This window comes from Pseudophryne corroboree, chromosome 11 (genome assembly GCF_028390025.1).
Source record: "Pseudophryne corroboree isolate aPseCor3 chromosome 11, aPseCor3.hap2, whole genome shotgun sequence".
NCBI classification, from domain to species: domain Eukaryota; kingdom Metazoa; phylum Chordata; class Amphibia; order Anura; family Myobatrachidae; genus Pseudophryne; species Pseudophryne corroboree.
The window spans coordinates 232,311,370-232,333,827 of record NC_086454.1 but is presented as its reverse complement, the minus strand read 5'-3'; the positions used below and the strand labels follow the sequence as shown (position 1 = coordinate 232,333,827).

The window sequence follows — 22,458 nt, the reverse complement described above, 5'->3', positions numbered from 1 at the left end:
AGTCTCTGCACAGCTCAGGACTTACTCACCCGCTGTGATGAACCAGGACGGAGCTGACGTCAGGATCCCTTCCTGGAAACGCCCAGGCACGCCTGCGTTCGAATGGACACTCCCTGTAAATGGTCCGTTGACGCCCCCGAATAGCCTCTTCCTGTCAATCTTCTAGCGATCCCTGGTGCAATCGCTTTCTTCGTTAGATCCGTCACTCCCTGGCAATGGGCGTCGCCAGGGAGCGACGTGCCTGCGCATTGCGACCTATGCGCAGGCGCACTTCAGACCTGTGAAAAATGGCAGCGTGCGATCAGGTCTGAATGACACCCTAGGTCTATTCCTTTTGAGACTTGTGACAAATTTAGACAAGTGTAATTGTGATATCCTACAGGTGACATTTTGGAAAAAGGCATAGAGGTCATTGCTATTTTAAATAATTTTAATATAAAAAAGAGCAGTTGGAGTAGTAGCACTGGGCAAAACTATGTTGCACTGCAGGTGGGGCAGATGTAATGGGCACAGAGAGTTAGGGTGGGTACACACTATGCAATATCGCATACGATCCGTCTGATATCGGGTGTTTCGTTGCGATATTGTATAGTGTGTACGCATAGCCAGATTAAGGGGGGGATGCAGGGCATACTGTACCCCGGGACCCCCTTTGTCATGGGCACCTCCGGCCAGAGCACACTCACATCACTAGATTTCCCTCTTAAGCAGCAGCAGAACCAACAGCCAGAATGTAAGTAGGACAGTAGTGAAGGCAGAGACACAGGACTATCAGGTTTCATGAGCTACAGTACCGATAGTTCTTTCCGACCAGAGGAGAGATAGGAGGGTGGAGAGAGCTATAAGTGACACAGGGATCCCAGTTTCTCCTCTTCCCTGCTTGGGTGTCTGAGTCTTGTGTAAACTGTTATACCTCCCACCGTAACCCATTTCAGGAGGGACAAAATGCTCTCTACCTGGATTTCCTTCTTAATTTATGATTGCAGTCACCTGTGTTGAAATACCTTTCCTATCAATTAAATAGTTCAACATAAGTGATGTCAATCATATATTAAGTGGGAAGTCCAGGTAGAGAGCATTTTGTCCCTCCTGGAATGGGTCATGGGCTTAATTCAGGTCTGATCGCTGGGCTGCATTTTTTGCTGCCCAGCGATTGGATAGCCCCCACCTACAGGGGGAGGAGAAATCGTTGTGCAAGTGTGCGATCGCTTCGTTAGTAGAGCTGCACAAAAATCAGTTTGTGCAGTCTCTGCGGAGCCCAGGACCTACTCAGCCGCTACGATTGACTCCTCCTGATCGAGGCCGGTGCTGACGTCAGACACCCTCCCTCAAAACGCCTGAGTCTGCCTGTGTTTTTCCGGACACTCCTGGAAAACTGTCAGTTGACACCCACAAATGGCCTCTTCCTGTCAATCTGCTTGCGAACGCCCGCGCAAATGGATCCTTCGCACAATCCCGACGCTGACTGGCAATCCCCTTCATAGCCATGCAATGTGCCGGCGCAGTACAGCTCAGATGCATGCACAGTTCAGATCTGATCGCACGGTGGGAGGTATGCACAATCTAATGTACCCCTCTCCCTTCCACTGGGGCCCCCCTGTTTTAAGTGCCCTGAGCACCCCCATTGTTTAATCCGGCCCTGTGTGTACGCCCGATACAGGATATGATGCGTGCTCCTGTGGGCCCTATCCTGCATGCAGGTCTGACGTGAGATATTGCTCACGCTCCACCCCCGCTCCACCCCTCATCGTAGCCGACATCGGCAAGTGCGTACGTACTTGCCGATGTCAGGGCCCCATCACAGACGATGTCGCATCAAGCAAACTTCCTTCTGATGTGTTCACAGCCTTGGGTTTTGGTTGGTGCGTTCACACTGAAATCTAAATTGCAGTGTAAAAATAAAGCAGCCTGTATTTACCCTGGACAGAAACAATATAACCCACCAGTGGCGGAGCGGGATAGCACACATAGACATACATGCAGGGATGTATGTAACATATGTGCTGGCTGCAGGTGTCCGGGGATCGACAGCGTTGCATGTCTTCCAGCCGCCGCTGAACCTGGGATGCTGCTTTCAGGTCTCCTTCAAAACCCGTCCCTAGACTCTTGTGAAAACGAGCCAATGGGATTCTGAGGGCAAGCTTAGCAGGAGGTGCTACGCTAAATATGTGCTATCCCGCTCCCCCCTGCACAAAGTGGTGTGAACTACAGCTGCCACTGTAACCCGCCCAAATCTAAATCTCTCTGCACATGTTACATCTGCCCCACCTGCAATGTAACATGGTTTTGCTCATTAGTGAGCTTTTTTGGTTTGCTAACAACTCTGAATAACCCCCATTATACAGACGTTTGCACATATACTGTATAAAGACTTCTGGCACTACTTGCAGACCACTGGTATATGTGTACCCATATAAGATGCAGTCAATGTTTCACATTTCCAGCACTGTGTCCATGGTGTAAACGTCCCAGTGTGGTACAAATAATCTTCATTCACTTCATTTGAAAAAGGCTAATAACGATCAGCTAATTGTTGATGCAAGTGAGCTAAGCAAGGAAAAAAGGATTACTTCATCTCTGTTTAGGTGTGTGATTTTTCTGCATGAACTCAGTGTATATAAATAGTCTGAAGTAATACTCTGCTGTGCAGTTTTGAAGTGGCGAGCCCCAGGTGATGGTGACAGCTGACACATTGACTTGTCTAATAGTAGAGCATTTAGGATGAAAGAAATAAAACAAAAGAGGGTGTAATCACAAGAGCCCTGCAGGCTCTGAAGTGGGAGCGGTAGAAATTGCTTCTGATGCGATCCAGCTTTCCCCATCCCCTACTAAAAGAAACGCTGAGGCTAGATGCTACACTCACAGTGAGGATTTTACAAGGATTTTTATTTGGTGTGTAATCTGTGTGTGGTTTGTCCAGCTGTGCAAAGGGTTTAGCTGGAGTGACATGAAATATTATTTACGAGTAGCGTATATACACTGTGTACTTTATAAATGCAGTGCAAGTATACTTCCAGCTTCAAATGTTTGGTGCAGGAAGTATAAGTAAATAGCGAAATAAATACAGAAGTGTGCACACGGTAGTTATGTTTCCTACAGCTTGTATAGGTTCATTCAGCAAGAGCCATAGGACTAGATTTACTAAGCAGTAACTTTCGCAAGCCGCTGTCCCCAAAATTTAAAACGGCAACAATATTAAACGCAAAACCATGGAAGTTCTCCATTTAATAAAATTACCGGTTTTAGGGTCAAAACTGAAGAGAACCGGAAGCTTACAAAAGCCACCATTTAGTAAATCTAGCCCCTAGTCTGAAGATAAAAGTTGACATAGGGTCTTGCTTTACTACTTCACCTTTTATTATGTGTTTAGGAGAGCTCTGTTCTTTTTAAATCAATTATTGCCATTATATTGCTCAGTGTACACTTCCATATTCCTGAAAAGGTCTGTTCTACTTCTAATACTGTGTGTGTGTACACTGGTATGGCAGGAAGGATGTCAGTATGGGGGTAATTCCAAGTTGATCGCAGCAGGATTTTTGATAGCAATTGGACAAAACCATGTGCACTGCAGGGGAGGCAGATATAACATGTGCACAAAGAGTTAGATTTGGGTGGGTTATTTTATTTCTGTGCAGGGTAAATACTGGCTGCTTTATTTTTACACTGCAAATTAGATTGCAGATTGAACACACCACACCCAAATCTAACTCTCTCTGCACATGTTATATCTGCCTCCCCTGCAGTGCACATGGTTTTGCCCAATTGCTATCAAAAATCCTGCTGCGGTCAACTTGGAATTACCCCCTATATGCAGATGTTTGTGTTTATTTCTACCTTTCAAAAAACATTGAGAACATGATACTACTTATTATATCCATTGTCACTCTAAAAAAACCCACTTCTCATACTATTGCAGACAAGGGATCAGTAGCGCATCCTAGGTTGGTACTTACAGTCCATTCTATTCCTAAATACACACATACAGTTTACATATGTTAAAAGTCATTGAGAGCAAAATGAAGCATCTCAATAGAATCTGAAGAACATAATAATATACCACTGAATGGTAGGATGGGTGGCTTCATTATATGCTGCTATTCCATTTTTAAAAAAGCTAATTATGCATAGACAGTCTGGATGGTATGTGGTTAAAATACCCCCATGGGATCCCAGCAGTCTCAATACTGACGCTGGGATCCGGACAGGGGTACTATACTGCCACCGGAATACCAGCAAAGTAGGTGATTCCCCCTCTGTGGGTGTCCATGACACACATAGTGGGAGAATAGAACCTGTGGTGAGCTGAGCTCGCCACCGAGCCCACAAGGGGCTTCGTTGCGCTCGCCCCCTGCCAGCATTCTGGCACACGGAATGCCAATGTCGGTATACTGACATTCGGCATCCCATGCATCGGCATCCCATACCTATGCCGTCTGGATGTGGAACATGTAGAGTGGGTGTCATCCACCTACTGTACAGAGCTAGAAGTATCCAATATTTTGCAGCCTCCCTTTATGTATAGGACAAAGGGGCGATGTATGATACTGGCACAGATTGTGGCACTATCCTGCTTCTAAGAGAAGTGAAGCAAGAAGCACTAGCTACGAGATTTATGATCATCTCGTTTGCCAGAGCGAGGGAGTGAAAGCTCTCCCCTTTGGTGATCCCTGCCAGTGCCCCCAGCACATCAGCGCTGTGCCTCCCTGCCCAGCCGGCTCCAGTGTGCATGCGTGAGGTCTCGCTGCTGTCACAAGATCTTAGATGCAGCCATTACAGTATTATTGCTTCCCCTCTGCACATCATGTAGACATGTGCTGGGTTAGGAGAGTGGCGTGTGCTGGGCTAGGCAGAGAGGCTGCAGCCACTCACAGGTAAGAGGTGTGCAAGTGTGTGTGTGTTTGGGCGTGGGGTATTTGGAACCGCAGACCCACGCCACTCTAAAAAGCCCAGACCCAGGTAATTACAAGAGATGAGTTTTGTTTTGAGGATCCGAGGAGTAGACTGAGTTCCGAGTTGGGTCTTTCCTCAAGTTTGGAACTCGGATTTAAAAAATGAATCCGGAGTTTTGGATTGCATGTAAGTCCCTCCCTTGTGACTTCAGGTGCCATATCACTCAGAAGAGTGTATGCTGAGGAGGGCAGAATTGACTGGAAATTAATGTTATTGATGTTAATAATACTATGGGAACAAAACTGGTCCAAGTTACATGATTTTAGCTGTTTTTATCAATTTATGTAAAAACCCAGATCCAAAACCAAACCCGAAACACTTGAGGGTGGTTAAGCAAAACGAAAACACGCCAATGATATAGAATCAAAACCAAAACACAGGGGTCTGCGCATATCTCTAGTAATTGGTACCCCTCCCCCCCTTGGCACCGCTACCCACAAATGCACGCACACAGCACAATACATACTGTAAGGAGAAGGCGTAATTTAAAGCATAATGCCCAGGTGTATCCACAGCAAAATAAGATGCACATTCCTGTCACTTCTACTGTATATGTTAGAGCTCTATCAAGGGGGAATGGTGGGAACTCCAGTCCTGGGCCTGGAGTGAGATGGGGCCCGGGTGGCTGCAGTCAGGATCGGGGGCCATGCCAGCTGCTTGCCTGTGCGCCGGCAGGCAGCCTGGAGGGACAGAGCAATCAGGACCCATACTCCAGAGATGTTCAAGCAAAATCCGGCCAATCTTCACCTCCTATAAGTATTGGCTATGGGCCTAATACTGATACTGTAGTGCAAACACAACTCCAGAAGTGAATTGAATGCTAATACACTTGAAGAGACATGTATTTATCCAATCCTACTACCCCACTCTTTCTGACATGAGAGTGGCAGTCATCATTATCATCTGCAATTATACCTACCCCATGCAGGGTGAAGGAGATCCCTTGGAACTTGGACAAAATAGTTGTGGTAACTGAACAACTTTTATTTAGAAAGTCACCATTGGTTTATGCTTTCTAGACAAATATAAACCATTCATCTAATTTGAGTGCACCTTGCGGGGTAGATTCTGAGTCAGAGACATTCACAATTGATTTTCCAGATGACTGTCTTTGTACAGTACTTTCTCCAGTACTCCAGATTATGGGCAACACCAGCCCTGGCCTGAAAATTATAGAGGGTCTATTGTGAGAAGTGGAGAAGGTGTGGCCAGTGCTGTGTGGGTGTGGCCAGTGTTGTGTGAGTGTGGTCAGTATCATGTTTGCATGTGCACTCCCTACATTTTCTACCCCAGTGTCTCCAAATACATCAAAATAGAGGAAAATAGAAATAGAATTGTAATACTTTTGCTTTATGGCTGACCATGTGTTCACCTGGGTGGCAGGTTATCATCATGTTGTTATGATGATGGGCCTATTTTACTATGAAAGCCTGGAGCTGTAGTTCCATCTGCATCATTCTGTCTTGACTTTCTCTAATATTCAAATACTAGCTGTTCTACCCGTTCTTCACACGGGAGTTTCTGATTTTCACGTTTGTAAATATAAATGAGTTTTTAAAATTTGGTAAATCTATAGATATGCAAATCTGAGACGTCTTAATGTAAGTAAATATTAATCTATGGTTCTTACCGTTACTCATCCTGCTACTTTACTACCTCTCCTCTTGTTCCCATACCCTCACAAATAAGAAAAGTTCTGTCTCCTGTGCTCATCCCAACCTTAACTAACTGTAATCTCTCTCTCTCTCTCTCCTGGTATCTTTCCTTCACTATTTACGCATGCAGTGATTACTCCCATTCTGAAAAAACTAAATTCTGACCCTAACTCTCTCTCAAACTACTGTCCCATCTCTCAGCTCCCATGTCTCTCCAAGCTACTTGAGAAACTTGCCTACTCTCGCCTCACACACTTTTTTTTAACTCATACAACTTATTGGACCCACATCAATCAGGCTTTCGTTCCCAACACTCCACAGAGACAGCACTGACCAAAAGTAGTGAATGATCTAGTTACTGCGAAGTCTAATGGCCATTACTCACTTTACTAGATATCTCTGCTTTTGACACTAGAAACAGAAAGAGGCGATCTCCCAGCGATGCTATATATAGACTCCAGATCCGTAAATGTTCCTGGTTCTCAAACACAGAACATAATATCCGTTAGCTGGTAATAAAAATTTCCACAGAGATTCTGACGTCACTATTCTCAGTGACTGACCTTTATTAAATATGATGCATTCACATAAAGGTTTCTTTCATATTTCATATAAACGACAGCCCACGGCTTATCTACACCAGGCTTACCTTTATGATAAGCCCTATATGCACTCAAAGGTTTCTTTTCCAGTTCTCATTCGTACTGGGAACGTAGTTATCTTCAATCAAATTGTTCCAAAAGGACAGCAAATGGTAAAAAAGTGTCTTTATTTAAACTGACCCACCAACAGTGTGGGGTTAAAATCAAAGACAAGTAAAAAGCAAAAACAAAAAATATAAAATATCACAAAAAGGTACCCTAATTGTAGTAGGGGCCACTTCTAGTGGTACCGGTAGGAAGGACAGGGTATATACTCCCAATTCAAAGGGATTATAAAAGAGAGCAACAAATTACCCAAAGAATAATGCCAACCACCGTGAAGAAGTAAAGCCCAGGGTCCTCCTGTGAAACACCAACGCGTTTCGGATAAAATCCTTCCTCAGGGTATGTATATATCCGAAACGCGTTGGTGTTTCACAGGAGGACCCTGGGCTTTACTTCTTCACGGTGGTTGGCATTATTCTTTGGGTAATTTGTTGCTCTCTTTTATAATCCCTTTGAATTGGGAGTATATACCCTGTCCTTCCTACCGGTACCACTAGAAGTGGCCCCTACTACAATTAGGGTACCTTTTTGTGATATTTTATATTTTTTGTTTTTGCTTTTTACTTGTCTTTGATTTTAACCCCACACTGTTGGTGGGTCAGTTTAAATAAAGACACTTTTTTACCATTTGCTGTCCTTTTGGAACAATTTGATTGAAGATAACTACGTTCCCAGTACGAATGAGAACTGGAAAAGAAACCTTTGAGTGCATATAGGGCTTATCATAAAGGTAAGCCTGGTGTAGATAAGCCGTGGGCTGTCGTTTATATGAAATATGAAAGAAACCTTTATGTGAATGCATCATATTTAATAAAGGTCAGTCACTGAGAATAGTGACGTCAGAATCTCTGTGGAAATTTTTATTACCAGCTAACGGATATTATGTTCTGTGTTTGAGAACCAGGAACATTTACGGATCTGGAGTCTATATATAGCATCGCTGGGAGATCGCCTCTTTCTGTTTCTATTGCATTTAAAGAGGAGTGGTGCTCCTTTTGGAGATCTGCCGAGCTGAAGCTAGGGCGCAAGTTAATTTTTTAAATCCTTGTTTTAAAGTTGCTTTTGACACTGTTGACCGCTCTCTTCTCATACAAAAACTGCAATCCCTAGGTCTTCAGGACACGGCCCTCTCTTGGTTCATAACCTACCTATCTAATCACTCTTTCAGTATCTGTTTCTCTGAGTCCACACCTCTTCGCTACCTCTTTTAGTTGGAGTACTGCAAGGCTTGGTCTTAGGTCCTCTGCTTTTCTCAATCTATACCTCATCTCTTGGTATATTAATCAGCTCTTTTGGATTCAGTATCATATGATACTCAAATCTACCTATCCTCCCCTGATTTGTCCCCATCTGTATTGGGCCGTGTCACTGAATGCTTCTCTGCTGTTTCATCTTGAATGTCATCTCGCCACCTCTAATTTAATATTTCCAAAATTATATTTCCACCGGCCAATAGCAGTTACAACCCTGATATTTCTATCACTGTTGAGAACTCGACAATCTACCCTACCCCACAAGCTCGCTGCCTAGGTGTCATCTTTGACTCTGAACTGTCCTTTGTTCCCCACATTCAATCTGTCTCAAAATCATGTTACATGCATCTAAAAAAACATATCCAAAATATGGTCATACAAGACACAGCAAAAACTCTAATCCATGCTCTTATTATCTCCCGCATTGATTATTGCAATAGTCTTGACTCGCACCATTAAAATCCATTCTGAATGCAGCTGCGAGGCTAATCTTCCTAGCTAGATGTTCATCGTCTGCAGACCCTCCATTGGTTACCTGTATTTTACCGTATTCAATAGAAAATACTTTTACTTACACACAAGGCTATTAACCATACTACACCAACATGCATCTCTTCTCATCTCAAAATATCTCCCAACCCATCCCCTTCGCTCTTCACAAGATCTACGCCTCTCATAAACACTCATTACTTGCTCCCATGCACGATTGCAGGTCTTTCTTCGGGATGCACCCACTCTGTGGAATACCCTACCACATACACTAAGACATCTCTAGTCTCCAAACCTTCAAGTGTTCCCTGAAAACTCACCTATTCAGACAAGCTTATCAAATTCCACAACCACTCACATTACCTTCATAAGCTTTCCTATCCAATTATATCACCACTGTACAGTCCACACATCCCCCACATATTTTCTCTTTCTTCACTTTCCCTTCCTTCTGACCCTCGTTAATCACTAAAAATAATAATAAAATAATTGCCGCGCTAATGTATGTTATATAAGCAGCTCCATATAATAAATACAATGGAAAGATTCTAAAAGTAAGGAGCGCTGGAATAATTAAATTAAATATAGAACGCACATACCTGTAAATAAAAGAGTAGTTAGTAATAATGTTACAGCTCTTTTTGTGAATAATTGGTGGAACGGGGATGTTGCTAATATTAGCTTTTCCAATATAGAACAGGTTGGACAGTCTTTGTGAGCGGATGTAAACTGTCCCTACTTTCCCTGCTTGTACCTTTTAGCAGCTTGATGCTCCTGCACAAGTGTCTGCCGCAGTTGTCATAAAGCCGTCTTCCCGTTGCTGCGGCCGCTCCGGCTTGATCTCTTCATGCGGTCACGAAACGCGTTGGAGACTACCACGGTGAGGAAAACGGAGGACCTTCAGTCAGTGCATGCAAACGCTAACACGCTAAAAATACGTGACCGCATGAAGAGATCAAGCCGTCGCGGCCGCAGCAACGGGAAGACGGCTTTATGACAACTGCGGCAGACACTTGTGCAGGAGCATCAAGCTGCTAAAAGGTACAAGCAGGGAAAGTAGGGACAGTTTACATCCGCTCACAAAGACTGTCCAACCTGTTCTATATTGGAAAAGCTAATATTAGCAACATCCCCGTTCCACCAATTATTCACAAAAAGAGCTGTAACATTATTACTAACTACTCTTTTATTTACAGGTATGTGCGTTCTATATTTAATTTAATTATTCCAGCGCTCCTTACTTTTAGAATCTTTCCACTGGTTAATCACTGCTGTGTTGTGATATCATGCAGCCCACCAAGAACCTTTGCAATCTGGTGGATAACTATGCAATAGATAGCACCTATACTTATATATCAATGCCTATTTTCCCATAGATTGTAAGCTTGCGAGCAGGGCCTTCCTACCTCTGACTGTTTGTTATTACCCAGTTTTGTCTTATTATTGTGTCCAGTTGTAAAGCGCAACGGAATTTGCTGTGCTATATAAGAAACTGTTAATAAATAAATAAATAAATAAATAATACCCGAGGTGCACCCGTAGCAGATATGGTAAAAAAGTGACAGGACCATTTTTGTAGTTTATTAAATTCTACCCACTGGAGGTGCAATCCAAATTTTGATCCGATTGTCCGTTTGGGCATTATCGTTCTGGCAACGCAATGCATCACTAATGATGTCATTATGTAAACCCCCTGTTTATCCCCTTAGGGGAGGTTTATTAAAATTCATATTACGTAATTTTTCTGTTTCCCACATGAAGAATACCTATGTTAAATTTCAGCTTCCTAAAATATGGGGAAGTAAGAGAATTAGTGATGAGTAAGTGAGTGAGTGAGGGCTTTCGCATTTATATATATAGATGACAATCCACCTTTGTGTGTCTGAAGTCAACGCATCAAACTGAATGTGCTAAGCCATAGCACTGCCGACTGTGTTAGTATCTGTGCCAGCGCTTGCCCCATGATTAGTCTTAAAAGGAGTTGGTTTACTTTGCAACAAAAACCCAACAACATTTTACTTCCTTGAAATCCATGAGGAAATGAGCTTTACTGTGCTGCCCAGTTGCTGGCCATTTCAGGCTAACCTGTTACCACCCATGAGTGCACACGGATGAAGATACAAGCAATTTCAGACTGCTAATTTGACGCATGCGCAAAGCACAGTCTCAGAAAAAGACATATGTGTAGTAGGGAAAAAAATTGCAGGTTCTATGCATGAACTCCTTACGCCTAACTTCAAATCAGCCCAGGGTGAGTACTTAGTTTCCAGAATTTACCCTGATTTTACATACCCTCCAGCTGTACCTTTTTGGCAGGTACAGTACATTTTTTCTATGGTCTGTACCGATTTTTGACTCTCCATTTTTCCATTGAAAGTATAGGAAAAGCCTTTATCTGTGGCCATGCCCCCCTGCCTAATTTGTACTGATTTTTATATATAAAATGTTGAAGGGTATGATATTATCTGTGAGTAAATGCAGGGCCGGCTCTAGACCTTGTGGCGTCCAGGGCGAAAGTTTCCTGTGGTGCCCCCCCCCCCCCCCCACGACAATTGGTGCACGCCGATGGTGCGTGCCCCAAAACAGGGGCGTGGCTTCTTCATAGGGAAGAGGTGTGGCTTCTATAAGGGGAAGGGGCATGCCCACAGTTATCCCCCTGTACTTGTGCCCCCCTGTAGCTGTGCCCCCAGTAGTTGTGACCCCAGTTAATTTCCCCCCCAGTAGCTGTTCCCCCTGTAGCAGTGCTTCCTTTAGTAGCGCCCCCTGTAGATGTGCCCCTTGTAGCTGTGCCCCCAGTAGCTGTGCCCCCAGTTGATTTGCCCCCTGTAGGAGTGCCCCCTGTAGTAATGCCCCAGTATTTGCCCTCAGTAGTTGTGCCCCCTGTAGCTGTGCCCCCAATTAATTTCCCCCCAGTAGCTGTTCCCCCTGTAGTAGTGCCCCTAGTAGCTGTGCCGCCAGTAGCTGTGCCCCCTGTAGCAGTGCCCCCTGTAGTTGTACCCCCTGTAGATTTGCCCCAGTAGCTGTGCCCCTTGTAGCTGTGCCCCCTGTAGGGGGCTGCCCCTGTAGTAGTGCTTCCAGTAGCTGTGCCCCCTGTAGTAGTGCCCCCTGTAGTAGCGCCACTTTGAAACCCTAAAATAAACGAAACAATACTTACCAGCCTCGCTCCTGCTTCCGGACCGCTGCTGCTGTCTCCGAGCGCCGGCTCCTCTCTATGGGAGAAACGTCATGACGTCTCTCCCATAGCAGCGCCGCACTGACACTAAGGGTCAATTTTGACCTCTGGCGTCAATCAGCAGCGGCGCCGGATGCGTGCGCCCGCAGCAGCCGGGAGCCGGGGCTGGGGAGCAGGTGTGGAGGGAGGGTGAATTAGTAGCGGCTCTTGCCACGGTGGCGGCGCCCCGGCCAAAAAGCCTGCTTGCCCGTGGCAAGAGCCGCTATTCAGTAAATGGAATACTGCAGACATTTCTGTATGTTCTCTGTATGAGGAAGACGTGGGAAAATGAAGTAGAGTTTATTTCATATGAGTTATCATTTTATTTAAACACCCCCAATAAAAATGCATTGCCCACTGTATACCACATAAACCTGGAACTTATTGTATATACATTTCAGCCACTAATTAGCTTGCCTATAAACTGTCTTCTGTCTATCCATTTTATCTCTGTAGCTCAAATTTACTAGTCCAACTTTAATATTTATTACTGAATCATTAATTACAATAAAACAAAGCCCTAGATCATTTTGCGAAATGGAATTGTACTCTGAAGGGTCATAAATGTAAATACTGCTTAGTTTCAGTATATGAGGCTGTAACATTATTTTAAGATTGTGATTAATAATGGTTATTGTATCAGGAAAATAAAAGCAACATTTTGCCACATGAGCTGGAGGTCTGAACTGTGTATGGCTATAAATCAAGAGGATAGTACAATGGCTTTAACATTTATTAATTAGCTGGTATTATGTAGGTAACTGTTAAAGTGGTAGATGAATTCATGTTCACTGGCTGAATCATTAAACTGGAAATATCTCTAATTAGTACAGCAGGTGAGTAATACTCTGACAACTGTCTAAATAAAAAAAATTATTGTTAGTTGCAGTAAGCAGTGTCAACCTTGCGTACAGTAGATTGCATCACGCCATCCATTCCAACATTGAAACCCCCCCTTGTCTGAGCCCACCCTTATCGGGGCTTGCATCACCTAGGAGTTTGGATGCCATTCATGTCCAATTAGAACTGTCAGCCATTAGGGTACTGAGAGGGACCTTTTCTAAGGTTTGTGACCTCATTTATACTTTACATCTACATTGTAGATTATTAATGTCAATCCCACACCACAGGCTCAGGCTATGGCTGTGGTTAGAGATATCAGGGAGTTACATTTTGTGCTGTGCCCAACACACCCAGGGGCAAACTAAGGTTTCTAGAGGTTTTTTTTTTTTTTAAATACTTGATTTTAGAGTGTGGCAAGCCTATGAATAGGGCACAATTAGCACTTAAAAAGCTCAGCGTCCTAATTCAGATCTGATCGCTGCTGTGCGTTTTCGCCCAGCGGGCGATCAGATCTGAACTGCGCATGCATATACACCGCAATGTGCAGGCGCGTCGAACGGCTAGAACGGGCATTGCTGGTCACCGACGGGATGGTGCGAATGATCCATTTGCATGGGTGTTTGCAAGGTGATTGACAGGAAGAGGCCGCTTGTGGGTGGCAACTGACTGTTTCCAGGGAGTGTCCGGAAAAACATAGGTGGGCTCAAGCGTTTTCAGGGAGGGGGTCTGACGTCAGCTCCGCCCCTGATGAGCAGGATTCAATCGCACTGGAAAAGTAAGTCCTGCGCAGAGACTGCAGAAAATCTGTTTGTGCAGCTCTGCTACACATGCGATCGCACACTTGTACAGCGAAAATACACTCCCCCTGTAGGCAACGACTATCTGATCGCAGGGCAGCAAAAAACGCAGCCCAGCGATCAGATCTGAATTAGGCCCCTGGTCTGCTTCATACAAAGTGCAGTCTATATGTAATTCTTCAGAAATAAACTGATCGGCCCACCTGAGTTTAATGGGGGTTTTTTTCTTTCCAGGGCACCATTCCATAACTCAAATACCCTGCTCGGGTGAGCATTGGAGTCTGGGGGAGCAGCAGAAGAACCTAGCGCTGGCCCTGGACTTGTATGTACACATCGGTCTACTTACAAGATTTGTTGCTGAGGTTTTGTCCCCTTGCTTAACAATACTTCCCTGGGTATACTGGCAACCTCCTGTTTATGTTTCTGAAGCTCTGTAGGATCATACCCTCTCTCAGAGAAGCGATCCACCACTGTGGACAAAGCTTGGTCCAGTTTTGACGGGTCGCTTGTGATCCTAGCGGCCCTCATTAATTGAGATCTGGGCAGACCCTTCTTTAGCGCCCTGGGATGGTGGCTGCTGGCTCGTAGAAGGGTATTCTTGTCGGTGGGTTTATAGAATACTTCGGTGTGAATTTTCCCTTTTTCCATATTAACTTTAACATCGAGGTAATTAAGAAAGACGGGATCGCTCTGTGCCGTAATTTTTATCGGAGAGTCCCTGCTGTTGATTCCAGCGACCATTTGGTCAAATAATATTTGGCCCCCGTCCAGAGTATAAATACATCGTCGATGTAGCGTGCATAATGTAGGATGTATCGACTGGTGGTGGCATCAGCAAAAAACATCTCCTGTTCCTCCTGTATCATGAATACGTTAGCGAAGGAGGGGGAGACGTTGCTCCCCATAGCACACCTGCTGGTCTGACAATTTTTTTCCCCATCGAACAGAAAATAGTTCCTTGTCAAAGTGAGCTCTAGTAGTTTGAGAAATAATCCCACATCAAATGTTGTCAAATTTTCACTGATGAGAAAACGCTCCATGGCCCTAAGGCCACTACTGTGAGGAATACTTGTATACAAGCTACATATATCGATGGTACAGATCAAGGTGCCCTCTGGTACGTCATTAAGTAGCAACAGTTAATTTAAAAAGGAAGTGGTATCTTTAACAAAATTAGGTTGTCTCGAAATAAGCGGCTGTAAAATGCTGTCCAGGAATACAGAAATAGGCTGGTATATAGATTGATGAGCAGAAATGATTGGCCTGCCTGGGGGACAGGCCAAGTCTTTATGGATCTTGGGTACTGTAAATAAAATGGGAACCTTGGGAAATTCCTGTTTGAGAGCACGGCATAATTTGTCGGATATTAGTGAAGACACGTAGGCTTGATCTAAGATATCATCTAACTCCAGCTTAAATCGTGATGTAGGATCAGATGGGAGGCTCATATAGACAGTACCATCAGCTAGCTGTTTATAAATTTCGGACTTATAATCAGAAAGGTTCATAATCACTATCCCGCCCCCCTTGTCGGCGGGGCGGATAATGATGTCCCTGTATGAACTCAGTTGTTTCAGCGCTCTGTGCTCAGATCTAGACAAATTTTGATTAACAGCTGGAGAAGCAGCAGTATATTTAACAACAGAATCATCAAGTAACCTAGTAAACGTCTTAATTGACGAGTTGTTTGACTGTGGGTCATACGACGATTTAAGTCTTTGCTTGAGAAAGTCCTGATGCGGATCATTTGAAGAAATGGATTGATGATCCTGGAAATATTCCTGCAGATGTAATTTACGAGCAAACTGATGTAATTCAGCCTGCCAGGTAAGGCCATCAAATTTCTTTGTAGGTATAAAGGATAGTCCATTGTTGAGAACTTTGATTTCCATGTTGGTGAGTATACAGTCCGAAAGGTTATAAATCAGTTTTTCCTTCTGGAGCCTGCGGTTCTGTTGGCCCCTGCGGGTGGGCGTCCTCTTGTTTTGGTGACTTCCATGCCAGCAGGGGAAACTCCTAAAGGGACATTGGTGGTATCAGACGGACCATCAGAGTCAGCTATAATAAATTCACTATCGCTGTTGGAAGTTGTGTAGTCCCTATTCCGAGAATCATGCCGTTTGCGCCAAGTATGTTTGGCTCTCTGGTTGTAAGGTCGGTGGTTCCCTGGTTCACCGCTGGCCACCCAGCGGTACACCCTGTTGGTTTCGTAATCCTCTCTTACAATTGCACATTTGTTACGTTTAAATCTAACCAACTCTTTCCTGTAGCTATACTTATGTATCAATGCCTATTTTCCCATAGATTGTAAGCTTGCGAGCAGGGCCTTCCTACCTCTGACTGTTTGTTATTACCCAGTTTTGTCTTATTATTGTGTCCAGTTGTAAAGCGCAACGGAATTTGCTGTGCTATATAAGAAACTGTTAATAAATAAATAAATAAATAAATAAATAAATAAATAAATAATACCCGAGGTGCACCCGTAGCAGATATGGTAAAAAAGTGACAGGACCATTTTTGTAGTTTATTAAATTCTACCCACTGGAGGTGCAATCCAAATTTTGATCCGATTGTCCGTTTGGGCATTATCGTTCTGGCAACGCAATGCATCACTAATGATGTCATTATGTAAACCCCCTGTTTATCCCCTTAGGGGAGGTTTATTAAAATTCATATTACGTAATTTTTCTGTTTCCCACATGAAGAATACCTATGTTAAATTTCAGCTTCCTAAAATATGGGGAAGTAAGAGAATTAGTGATGAGTAAGTGAGTGAGTGAGGGCTTTCGCATTTATATATATAGATGACAATCCACCTTTGTGTGTCTGAAGTCAACGCATCAAACTGAATGTGCTAAGCCATAGCACTGCCGACTGTGTTAGTATCTGTGCCAGCGCTTGCCCCATGATTAGTCTTAAAAGGAGTTGGTTTACTTTGCAACAAAAACCCAACAACATTTTACTTCCTTGAAATCCATGAGGAAATGAGCTTTACTGTGCTGCCCAGTTGCTGGCCATTTCAGGCTAACCTGTTACCACCCATGAGTGCACACGGATGAAGATACAAGCAATTTCAGACTGCTAATTTGACGCATGCGCAAAGCACAGTCTCAGAAAAAGACATATGTGTAGTAGGGAAAAAAATTGCAGGTTCTATGCATGAACTCCTTACGCCTAACTTCAAATCAGCCCAGGGTGAGTACTTAGTTTCCAGAATTTACCCTGATTTTACATACCCTCCAGCTGTACCTTTTTGGCAGGTACAGTACATTTTTTCTATGGTCTGTACCGATTTTTGACTCTCCATTTTTCCATTGAAAGTATAGGAAAAGCCTTTATCTGTGGCCATGCCCCCCTGCCTAATTTGTACTGATTTTTATATATAAAATGTTGAAGGGTATGATATTATCTGTGAGTAAATGCAGGGCCGGCTCTAGACCTTGTGGCGTCCAGGGCGAAAGTTTCCTGTGGTGCCCCCCCCCCCCACGACAATTGGTGCACGCCGATGGTGCGTGCCCCAAAACAGGGGCGTGGCTTCTTCATAGGGAAGAGGTGTGGCTTCTATAAGGGGAAGGGGCATGCCCACAGTTATCCCCCTGTACTTGTGCCCCCCTGTAGCTGTGCCCCCAGTAGTTGTGACCCCAGTTAATTTCCCCCCCAGTAGCTGTTCCCCCTGTAGCAGTGCTTCCTTTAGTAGCGCCCCCTGTAGATGTGCCCCTTGTAGCTGTGCCCCCAGTAGCTGTGCCCCCAGTTGATTTGCCCCCTGTAGGAGTGCCCCCTGTAGTAATGCCCCAGTATTTGCCCTCAGTAGTTGTGCCCCCTGTAGCTGTGCCCCCAATTAATTTCCCCCCAGTAGCTGTTCCCCCTGTAGTAGTGCCCCTAGTAGCTGTGCCGCCAGTAGCTGTGCCCCCTGTAGCAGTGCCCCCTGTAGTTGTACCCCCTGTAGATTTGCCCCAGTAGCTGTGCCCCTTGTAGCTGTGCCCCCTGTAGGGGGCTGCCCCTGTAGTAGTGCTTCCAGTAGCTGTGCCCCCTGTAGTAGTGCCCCCTGTAGTAGCGCCACTTTGAAACCCTAAAATAAACGAAACAATACTTACCAGCCTCGCTCCTGCTTCCGGACCGCTGCTGCTGTCTCCGAGCGCCGGCTCCTCTCTATGGGAGAAACGTCATGACGTCTCTCCCATAGCAGCGCCGCACTGACACTAAGGGTCAATTTTGACCTCTGGCGTCAATCAGCAGCGGCGCCGGATGCGTGCGCCCGCAGCAGCCGGGAGCCGGGGCTGGGGAGCAGGTGTGGAGGGAGGGTGAATTAGTAGCGGCTCTTGCCACGGTGGCGGCGCCCCGGCCAAAAAGCCTGCTTGCCCGTGGCAAGAGCCGCTATTCAGTAAATGGAATACTGCAGACATTTCTGTATGTTCTCTGTATGAGGAAGACGTGGGAAAATGAAGTAGAGTTTATTTCATATGAGTTATCATTTTATTTAAACACCCCCAATAAAAATGCATTGCCCACTGTATACCACATAAACCTGGAACTTATTGTATATACATTTCAGCCACTAATTAGCTTGCCTATAAACTGTCTTCTGTCTATCCATTTTATCTCTGTAGCTCAAATTTACTAGTCCAACTTTAATATTTATTACTGAATCATTAATTACAATAAAACAAAGCCCTAGATCATTTTGCGAAATGGAATTGTACTCTGAAGGGTCATAAATGTAAATACTGCTTAGTTTCAGTATATGAGGCTGTAACATTATTTTAAGATTGTGATTAATAATGGTTATTGTATCAGGAAAATAAAAGCAACATTTTGCCACATGAGCTGGAGGTCTGAACTGTGTATGGCTATAAATCAAGAGGATAGTACAATGGCTTTAACATTTATTAATTAGCTGGTATTATGTAGGTAACTGTTAAAGTGGTAGATGAATTCATGTTCACTGGCTGAATCATTAAACTGGAAATATCTCTAATTAGTACAGCAGGTGAGTAATACTCTGACAACTGTCTAAATAAAAAAAATTATTGTTAGTTGCAGTAAGCAGTGTCAACCTTGCGTACAGTAGATTGCATCACGCCATCCATTCCAACATTGAAACCCCCCCTTGTCTGAGCCCACCCTTATCGGGGCTTGCATCACCTAGGAGTTTGGATGCCATTCATGTCCAATTAGAACTGTCAGCCATTAGGGTACTGAGAGGGACCTTTTCTAAGGTTTGTGACCTCATTTATACTTTACATCTACATTGTAGATTATTAATGTCAATCCCACACCACAGGCTCAGGCTATGGCTGTGGTTAGAGATATCAGGGAGTTACATTTTGTGCTGTGCCCAACACACCCAGGGGCAAACTAAGGTTTCTAGAGGTTTTTTTTTTTTTTAAATACTTGATTTTAGAGTGTGGCAAGCCTATGAATAGGGCACAATTAGCACTTAAAAAGCTCAGCGTCCTAATTCAGATCTGATCGCTGCTGTGCGTTTTCGCCCAGCGGGCGATCAGATCTGAACTGCGCATGCATATACACCGCAATGTGCAGGCGCGTCGAACGGCTAGAACGGGCATTGCTGGTCACCGACGGGATGGTGCGAATGATCCATTTGCATGGGTGTTTGCAAGGTGATTGACAGGAAGAGGCCGCTTGTGGGTGGCAACTGACTGTTTCCAGGGAGTGTCCGGAAAAACATAGGTGGGCTCAAGCGTTTTCAGGGAGGGGGTCTGACGTCAGCTCCGCCCCTGATGAGCAGGATTCAATCGCACTGGAAAAGTAAGTCCTGCGCAGAGACTGCAGAAAATCTGTTTGTGCAGCTCTGCTACACATGCGATCGCACACTTGTACAGCGAAAATACACTCCCCCTGTAGGCAACGACTATCTGATCGCAGGGCAGCAAAAAACGCAGCCCAGCGATCAGATCTGAATTAGGCCCCTGGTCTGCTTCATACAAAGTGCAGTCTATATGTAATTCTTCAGAAATAAACTGATCGGCCCACCTGAGTTTAATGGGGGTTTTTTTCTTTCCAGGGCACCATTCCATAACTCAAATACCCTGCTCGGTTGAGCATTGGAGTCTGGGGGAGCAGCAGAAGAACCTAGCGCTGGCCCTGGACTTGTATGTACACATCGGTCTACTTATATACTGGATAGTGTATGTAATATAGTCAGGGCCAGACTAAGGTCTGTGGGGGCCCCTGGGCAACAAACTTGTGGGGGCCCCTATTAATTAAATGATCAAAGTGGTATACTATATAGATAGTTATATATCTATATAGATCTATGTGTGTAAATATATATATATAAATATATATATATATATATATATATATATATAGTGATTTAGATATCTATCTATCTATCTATCTATCTATCTATCTATCTATCTATCTATCTATCTATCGTCAGAAGTAAACAGGCAGCGGCACTCAGGAGACTTTTTCAAAGTAGATAAAGTGCAAAAATTTTAATCCATATTGAAATCGGGTGACCAACGTTTTGGGGCCGTGGCGCCCCTTTGTCAAGGTGATACAAACATAAAAAGAAAACAACATTCCTTATATGCAAAAGAAGACCCGCGAACGGGACACACGCCGGAGGAGGGGGGTGAGAACTGTCTCCGTCCTGCACTCCTCGGGCTGTGGTGACGCCAGCGCGTCTGAACCGCATCTGTCGTCACTTCCTGGAAACCGGAGCTTACACGGCAACCATGGTAACCGGCGATTCCTGGCAACCAGGCTTCAGATAGGCGGCAGCGCTACTGGAAATAAACAAAGTGCAACATAGTGAAAGTAAACAAATACAGTGCCCACAAACAATACATATATGCACATACAGGTGGACCACGTCATTAAGAAAACACTTGTTAAAACCATAATAATTAGTCAAAACAAACTGCGTGATAGAAGTCGGGATATAGAACATGAATAAACATACCAGGGCAGATACAGGTGGCCAAGCTAAAATTGGTATACTTGTGCGCATTATTTATGCAAAATCTCAGTATGGATATATTTAAATCCATATATAGCTGCCTAAATATGTGGCTTCATATATATAATAAGAGCTACTCCACCATGATTAGATGGACCCTGTTATACATCACTAGATTCCATATAGGACAACCTAATTGTCAAAGTAGCACTAACTGACAAACATAATAAGTCCAGGATGTTACTGAAAGACACTCCATTGAATCTTGTCGTTGAGGCCCTTAGGTTTGATGGTGTCCAAGATGTACATCCATCTGGCCTCTTTCCGTAGGAGTTGACCACCTCGATCACCCCCTCTTATAGATTTGGGGATGTGGTCAATAATTTGAAATTTCAGTTCCTGAAGAGAATGTCCTTGTTCCGCAAAATGTTTTGCTACCGGCTGGTCCGAAGATTTCCCCGAGATAGCATACTTGATGGCCGATCGGTGCATAGCTAGCCGTTCACGTGCACAACGCACAGTTTTGCCCACGTATTGCAACCTGCAGGGGCACGTAATCAGAAACACTATATGAGTAGTAGTACAGGTGACCACATGTCTGATGGAAAATGCTTTACCTGTGGCCATAGAACTGAAAGAGGCCCCAGGCTGCATACTGGTGCAAGTCGTGCACCCGAGGCACCTATAGCAGCCTGGTACTTTGGTCAAGAAGTTAGTTGTAATACATTCCTCAAATCCTGTAATGTCCGTGTGGACAAGATGATCTTTAATGCTCTTACCCTTTTTATGGCAGACCAGCGGACGTTTGTCCCTGAATGTGGGTAGTTTTCTGTCAGAAGCTACTATAGGCCACATAGCTTTGAGGGCCCTGGGTAGTACGGGACTGGAAGTATTGTATTTGGTAACAAGCGGCAAGATTTGTTGCTGAGGTTTTGTCCCCTTGCTTAACAATACTTCCCTGGGTATACTGGCAACCTCCTGTTTATGTTTCTGAAGCTCTGTAGGATCATACCCTCTCTCAGAGAAGCGATCCACCACTGTGGACAAAGCTTGGTCCAGTTTTGACGGGTCGCTTGTGATCCTAGCGGCCCTCATTAATTGAGATCTGGGCAGACCCTTCTTTAGCGCCCTGGGATGGTGGCTGCTGGCTCGTAGAAGGGTATTCTTGTCGGTGGGTTTATAGAATACTTCGGTGTGAATTTTCCCTTTTTCCATATTAACTTTAACATCGAGGTAATTAAGAGAGACGGGATCGCTCTGTGCCGTAATTTTTATCGGAGAGTCCCTGCTGTTGATTCCAGCGACCATTTGGTCAAATAATATTTGGCCCCCGTCCAGAGTATAAATACATCGTCGATGTAGCGTGCATAATGTAGGATGTATCGACTGGTGGTGGCATCAGCAAAAAACATCTCCTGTTCCTCCTGTATCATGAATACGTTAGCGAAGGAGGGGGAGACGTTGCTCCCCATAGCACACCCGCTGGTCTGACAATTTTTTTCCCCATCGAACAGAAAATAGTTCCTTGTCAAAGTGAGCTCTAGTAGTTTGAGAAATAATCCCACATCAAATGTTGTCAAATTTTCACTGATGAGAAAACGCTCCATGGCCCTAAGGCCACTACT

At 44.4% G+C, this 22,458-nt stretch overlaps 1 long non-coding RNA gene across 1 annotated transcript in view; it reads left to right on the top strand.

The window, feature by feature from the left end:
* The first annotated feature begins 2,751 nt into the window (after positions 1–2,751).
* The window catches only part of LOC134970128 (uncharacterized), a 166,495-nt gene continuing 146,788 nt past the window's right edge, over positions 2,752–22,458 (top strand). Inside the window, exon 1 of the long non-coding RNA XR_010189680.1 lies at positions 2,752–2,892. This is a non-coding gene — a long non-coding RNA (uncharacterized LOC134970128). The remainder of the gene's footprint in view (positions 2,893–22,458) is intronic.